General features: G+C 32.9%; 1 protein-coding gene across 1 annotated transcript in view; it reads left to right on the top strand.

Annotated features, from left to right (window-relative positions):
• The window catches only part of LOC132562686 (uncharacterized), a 35,891-nt gene that overhangs the window by 2,348 nt on the left and 26,672 nt on the right, over positions 1–6,871 (top strand). The gene's annotated exons all lie outside the window — the stretch shown is intronic.

Here is a 6,871-nt window from a genome sequence, read left to right as displayed (position 1 = left end):
GACAACACATTTAACTTCGTGTCACATCATTTAAGTCTTCACTACACATAACTAGTGTTATGATATCACATCCAATGTGACTATACTTTACTAGTGCCATGACAACAGGTCTTATGTCTTGTGACTTCACATTTTAACGAAATGAATAGTGTCATGTTCCTTTTTTACGCCCCGTCATAAAATGGGAGATGGAGGGGGAGGGGGGTGCATATCGTTCTGTTGTTGCATCCTGTCCTATTTCAATTCCATGAAAGCACTTAGCAACTTCATTCTTTGACAGATCTTAGTCAAATCATTATACGAAGGTTGATCTTCAGTATAATTTGGACATTGTTGTGTTTCAGGGGTCTGATATAATTTATAATGAAGGCCATGGTTTACCCTTGTTATGTATAAAATGATCAACTGATTCAATTTAAACACTGAGCAACTTGATTCTTTCATGGATTTTGGTCAAACTTTATGGCATGGATGTCTTACAAACATTTTCAAGTTTCTAAAAATTTGAACTGTTTTTTGGTAAGGATGACCTTTAGCCATAGTAATTCTTCAGTTTCTTTGTTGGGATTCAGTTGAGAAATGCCAATACAGATTCTTGAATAACTGTTATGTTTTTGGGTTGGTCTAAAATCATATTTAACCACCATGGCCACCATCTTGAAAACCACATTTTAAACTTCTCAAGGAAGTTCAACTAAATGAATGGAGATGTTAAGGGATGGGTGTTGACTAAAAACAAATTGTTCTTATTTTTCGACCTTATCAAAGACTCAACATGGCACCCATGGTGGCCATTTTGTTACATGATTGCACAATGATAGTTTTCTTGAAGAATACCTATTTCTCCTCCAGTTTCTTTGCCCTGATTGATCATGAAATGGTGCAGAACAAGTGTTCTGATATGTTAGACAGGTCAATAATCCAACATGGCTGCCATTTTGAACTTATTTCAAGTTACAATGAATTATGAGTTGGTCCTAATCGTGACAAATTGTTGTTATTTTTAGGAGGTTTTCATTAAAAACACATTTTGAAAAAAAATCATCTCCTATTCCACTGGTGCCATTGAGCTGAAGTTGTGTGATAATAAAGGTTAAGAAACTGAAATGAAAATCCTTGACAGCTACATACATATAATCTCAAACTGTTCTAATTGTTTAATTAGGGTTCCCACTGATACTATATATAACTGTTATATGATATTTATAGGGTTTTTTTAGTCAGATGACTGTTGAGGCTCATGGGTCTCTTGTTTCTTTACCTTTTCTAATTTCTGAATGCTTGATCGTATTAAATAACATTTTCAGGTTTTTCATGAAATCATAATTTTTAGAGAGAAAAGATGAAGAAAAGAAAATTAAAAAAGTAAAAAAATGCAATTCAACATTTAGGATTTTAAAACAAACTGAAAAACATCAAAATCTCTTGTTTTTCTGTCAAAATGAAAGTTCTTACGACGTACATGCCAGAAAAAGGCCAATCTTTACATTGTTTATTGAAATAAATTACGTAGACTGTAAATATACACTAGTAGATACTACTGGTAAGGCTTTAGAGAGGGGTTGTTACTTAAGTCCAGATCTGGGTTGATCACAGGTTGTTGACACAGGCAATTAGGTGGGAGTTTACACAGTTATAGAAGATTCATTGATTTCCACATTACTGCCTTGTTTCCAGCGATCAGTGGCCTGACCCCTCACTACCCCTACATGGAACGGTGACTGACCTGTACATGCTTTATACAGTATGCTTTATATTGATTGTAAAGGGAGGTTTATACATTGTATGTACACAGAACCTGTCTATAAGTCCGGAGTGGGAACTCACACTGGACTCGTAGTGTGCTAATCTGTTAACTGTCCCTGGACTAAAGTAAAATTAATGATCAACGAGTATCAGTATTCACAGAATGTACTGTCAGGACTACAGGTATATATATTTAACATTGGGGGTTTTCACTTATTAATGTATGAGGCTGATTGTACTTCTCAGCTGTGTGTGAAGGCCATTTAGGGAAGGTCACCAACCGGGAGTATACATGTATTTATAGCCAAAGGAATCTACAATACATAAGATATTCTGGTCTGTTGCAAATGTGTTGATTACAGAGGTTGGGTATAAGTCTATTCCGTTCCAACTAGGGATCCTTCACATAGCAACTGAGAATGTAAGTACTGTTCAAATTTCTTGATGATTACTTCAATACATGGGTATACTGACTGTAACATACAATTAATAGATTTTTTCCCCATTATGTATATAAGAATAAGGAAAACATGTTTTCTTTTTTTCACTTCCTGGACCTTAATGTAGTAAAAATGATTACAAACACAGGAATTAACCTGAAGTGCTTTCATTTCAAAATCTTCAGATGTTTACTGCTGTTAAGGGTATGAAAATTTAAAGATGAAAGTGCTTATACTTAACTGTTGTGTTTGCAATCATTATATATATATATGTTTGTGTGTGTGTAGCTATATGTACACATTTTACATAATTTTATGATAGGTAGGTGTCAGTATATATTTCCTTTCATTGATCATCTATGCATTCATACATACATTTGTACTGATATTATCTAAATGTACAGTAAACAACCTACCAGTTTCCTAAATTATGTCATTTCACTCTGGTATCACTAAACATCCTTTACTCAGTGTTAAGGATTGAGGCATGCAAAATCATCAACAAATTCACTACACTTGTAACAGTTGAATTTTTCTATTGCCTAACTAATATGTGAAAATCCTTCTGTGACTGACTGGTTCACTTAAAATGACCCAGGTTTGAAATCCAATAAATTTAAACACAACACTAAAAGTAAAATATCTATTCAAAATCCATACTTTATTGACAAATCACAACAACAATACACAACAACTTTCTACCATCAATTTCAATTGTAATTTCTTGGATTTATTAGTGTACAACACTGCTGACATGTATAGGCACATCAGCTGGTATGAATTCATGTTTTGATGATACAAGTACCATGAAGGTGAAAATTACTATTTACAGAAAAATAGTCACATTTTGATATGAAAAATAAGTTCAGTTCTTTAAAAAGATGCCTATATATCTGTATCAGTATGGTTGTCGGGTCAGTGGATTTCTTTTTCACACTTACGGTTAAGGTTAATTGATTCCATGTTCTTAATTAATACTAAGAGTTTCCTTACCCAGTATAGGTGAATTGAATAATCAAACTCAATTTCCTATAATCAGAAGATTTGACTGCAAGGTAAAGGGTTGTAAAGCATTAATTAGTGGCCCAGGTGGCAGAGGTCAGAGTGTAAAAGGGAAAACATAGGTGAGTTCAATCCCTTTCCTTTCTTATGCATAAGGGATCTTTGTGAACTGCAAAATTATTTTCAATTTAAAGAGAGTCAATATCGGATATTGAATTAAGTATGTGGGGCCCAATAAGGGTATAAGAGGTAAATCCTTATATGTAATTGTTTTTCCTAGAGATCTTGTCAGGGTATTTATTGTAAGGCAAGAGATTCACACATATGTGTATGGTATTTTATTTTCACGTTTTGGTGCTCAAATTCTCAATTTGTCTGAAAAATAAGTTGTGTGAAATGAACATGACCGATGTAATGCAAGATATGTTTTATATAGAATAATTTGTTGAAAGAAATTTTTATAACTGCATTTACACTTACGTTTATTACTTTAACTCAAAGCAAATCATAATTTAAACATTAAAATGGAAATATACACGATATGTTTTATGTAGAATAATTTGTTGAAAGAAATTTTAATAAATGCATTTACACTTATGTTTATTACTTTAACACAAAGCAAATTATAGTTCAAACATTGAAATGGAAATATTTTCAAAGATTGATGTGCATCTTGCAATAAAAAGGTCATCTGGTCAGTTTGAATCTTGTCAAACAATAGTTTCTAACTATATCACTGGGTTTTTTTTTGGTTTCATTTCCCTGTTATAGATACTGCATACTGCATCTAACACTTCATTCTTTTGATGATTTCTTTTCAATTTTTTTTCGCATTTGATCCACATTTTTATGTATGTAGGATATATACCGTTTATGATATTTTTTTAATACGTATATATTTTTATTTACGCTTATATCAAAATTCATTTCACTGTAAAACCAGTATGGACAAAAACTAATTTGAAAAAAAACAACAACAGAAATTGAATGGCAACCTTGATTGATACATGCTGATTCTGTTATAAGGTATGTTCAAAACCTATAAATCACTATGACAGGTACACTGTGGCCAAAACTAACATATCAAACTCAAGATAAGATAAAATTGATCATACTTGAATACTTGTTAACTTTTAGGAAATATCTCAGAAGTTTGCAATCATTTTTATATATATATATATATATATATCAAAATAAATTTGTAGAACACATGGATTAAATCAGTAGCACTTTCATCTTTTTTTCTATTATATTTTAAGATGTATATTGTCTGCAAAAAACAGTTATTTTTTCCCTGCTTAATGCACAACAACTATGATTAATTGAAATCCTACTAGATTGATAATTGAATAGGAACAGATCCACACAAATTTATTGAATATGCCTTAAGTATTGACCTTGAGTTGACTGTAACTGTGTTGATGCTGTACGAGGTCATTGTCCAGTGATACCAGGTGAATGACCTGCCTTTATGGATTGATGTCACTGGCTTGCCATCGGGCTTTCCATTTTCCAATAGAATCCTTCTCCTGCCTGCATTTGTAATTGTCAGGATGTCCAAGCAATCTTTTTTTATCATTGTCTTAATCAATGATTTGGCTATTTAGTTGTATCTGATCTCATCAATCATTGGCATGCAATCTAATATTATAAACTTGCTGCTATGCAATGTGTAGATTAAAAACTGTTATTACCTCTTGTTCAGTAGTACAGATGTGCTAGTAACAATATTTCCATGTCACAAGTTCATTCTGAATATTAAAAAAAAGGAAATGTTTCAAGACTTCCTCTTGTTTTCTAGACTTTTCTTATCATAGCCACAAAATCACACAGTTTCTAAAAAACTTTCTATTATGAAAACCAATCTGATATAGTTATCTTTAGAATGAACCTGCATCTGAAAGCATATATATATATATATATGCAGAAAACAAAAAATAATTCTTGGTCTCTGTATTCAGTCAGTGGGATTATGAATGTGTACTGAATTGCTGTTAACCAATAAAATTGGTTTCCCTTCACCTAAGGATGCTTCAGACCAAATTTGAATACAATCCTGTTATTCCTACAGAAGAAGGATTTACTTAAAGTCTACTCCATCCCAAGTGTCAAGATGTTAAAGATGAGTTAAGATGTTTGAGATGAGTCAAGATGTTAAAGATATATCTCTATTTTTATGTTGGATCATGCCCCTGTGGCCCCAGGGGGCAAAGCTCTTCATTTACACAAAATTGGTTCCCCTTCCTCAAAGATGTTTCGGACTAAATTTTGTAAAAATACCTTCATTCCAACAGAAGCAGATAAGATGTTTCTTTATTTCCCATATTTGGCCCTACCCCTCTGACTTAGGGGACAGAGACCTAAATTGGTTCTCATTTCTCAAGGATACTTCTAACCAAATTTAGTCTAAATACCTTCATCCAAACAGATGATCAATATCAAATATTGCTAGTTTTCCATTATTGGGTCCAGCCCATCAAGCTCTAGAAGGTAGGTCTAGATTCCATTTATACAAAATTGATTCATTTTCCCCCCAAGGATGCTTCTGACCAAATATTATCAAAGTCATACATAACAAGAAGCAATTTGTAAAAAATGGTGATGTCTGGTCTGATGGACGCCGCCCAAAGGCTTTCAATTTGAAGCTCACCAGTTCTGTAGACCTGTTGAGATAAAAATTTTAGTCTATTTAAGATTTACATGACAAATACATAATTTTGCAGGAAGGTTTTCATATTAAACTGCCAAAAACTAACCCTCTGCAAAGAAAACAAAAATCACATATATAACCTTGAAGTGACATGGAAGCAGCTTTCAAATCTTGTATTTCAGATAACTGCACTTCGTGATCAGGAATGTTATTCAGGGACTCTGATTGTGCCTTTGAAAATTTTGCAGGAAAGTTTCTGCCGCTGGTTAATTCTGTCCTTGTCTTGACCTTCACATTTCACGCAGAAAAAAGGAAGCAATGTTTGTTATTTTAAACCAGGCAACAAAATAGATAGCATGTATACCATATCATTGTGTAGCTTTGTTATGCAATGTACATTGCCATAAAAACCAATTGTTTAGTGTAAATAAAACCTGCAGCATGTTTACCTTGACAGACTTCCAACAGCTTTGTTCTACACACATTTGTATATCTTATGAACCCCGAACAGATTTTGTTGAGACTCATACCATACCATCACACCACCAAGGTCAATACACTTGAATTTGGAGGTCATTGGTCAAAGATAAAAGTCAGAGGGTATGCAGTAGACAAGCTTTTTATCTCCAATGTGGTCAACATTTTTGAGATAAAAAGCTGCATATTTCACACCCCTACCACAGTCCACTGAACACCTAATCCCCTTTCATGGGTATTCATTACCACTTGATAATCATGCAAGGCGCTGTGAACTGTGGTAACAACCTGTAAGAGATGGGGAGTTATTTAATAAGTTAGTAATTATTCTCTTTATTGCCTCCAAAATGAAGAGTACAAAGAGTATAGAACATGGATAGAAAACATTTGATAGTATAAATACATGATAAATATCATATACATGTGTATATATAGGTGCACATGCTTGTGAAACATCAAATTGATAAATTATCATAGAGTATATATGGAAGAGTTTACATAGACATAGTAAGTTATAGTTTTAATTCCACATGTCAAGTGTATGTCATATGAATTA

The sequence above is a fragment of the Ylistrum balloti genome, unplaced genomic scaffold (assembly GCF_031769215.1).
Source record: "Ylistrum balloti isolate Yb309-2 unplaced genomic scaffold, AGI_CSIRO_Ybal_v1 Utg371490, whole genome shotgun sequence".
Classification (NCBI taxonomy): domain Eukaryota; kingdom Metazoa; phylum Mollusca; class Bivalvia; order Pectinida; family Pectinidae; genus Ylistrum; species Ylistrum balloti.
The sequence above is the reverse complement of the archived record's forward strand: the minus strand, read 5'-3'. Positions and strand labels throughout refer to the sequence as shown.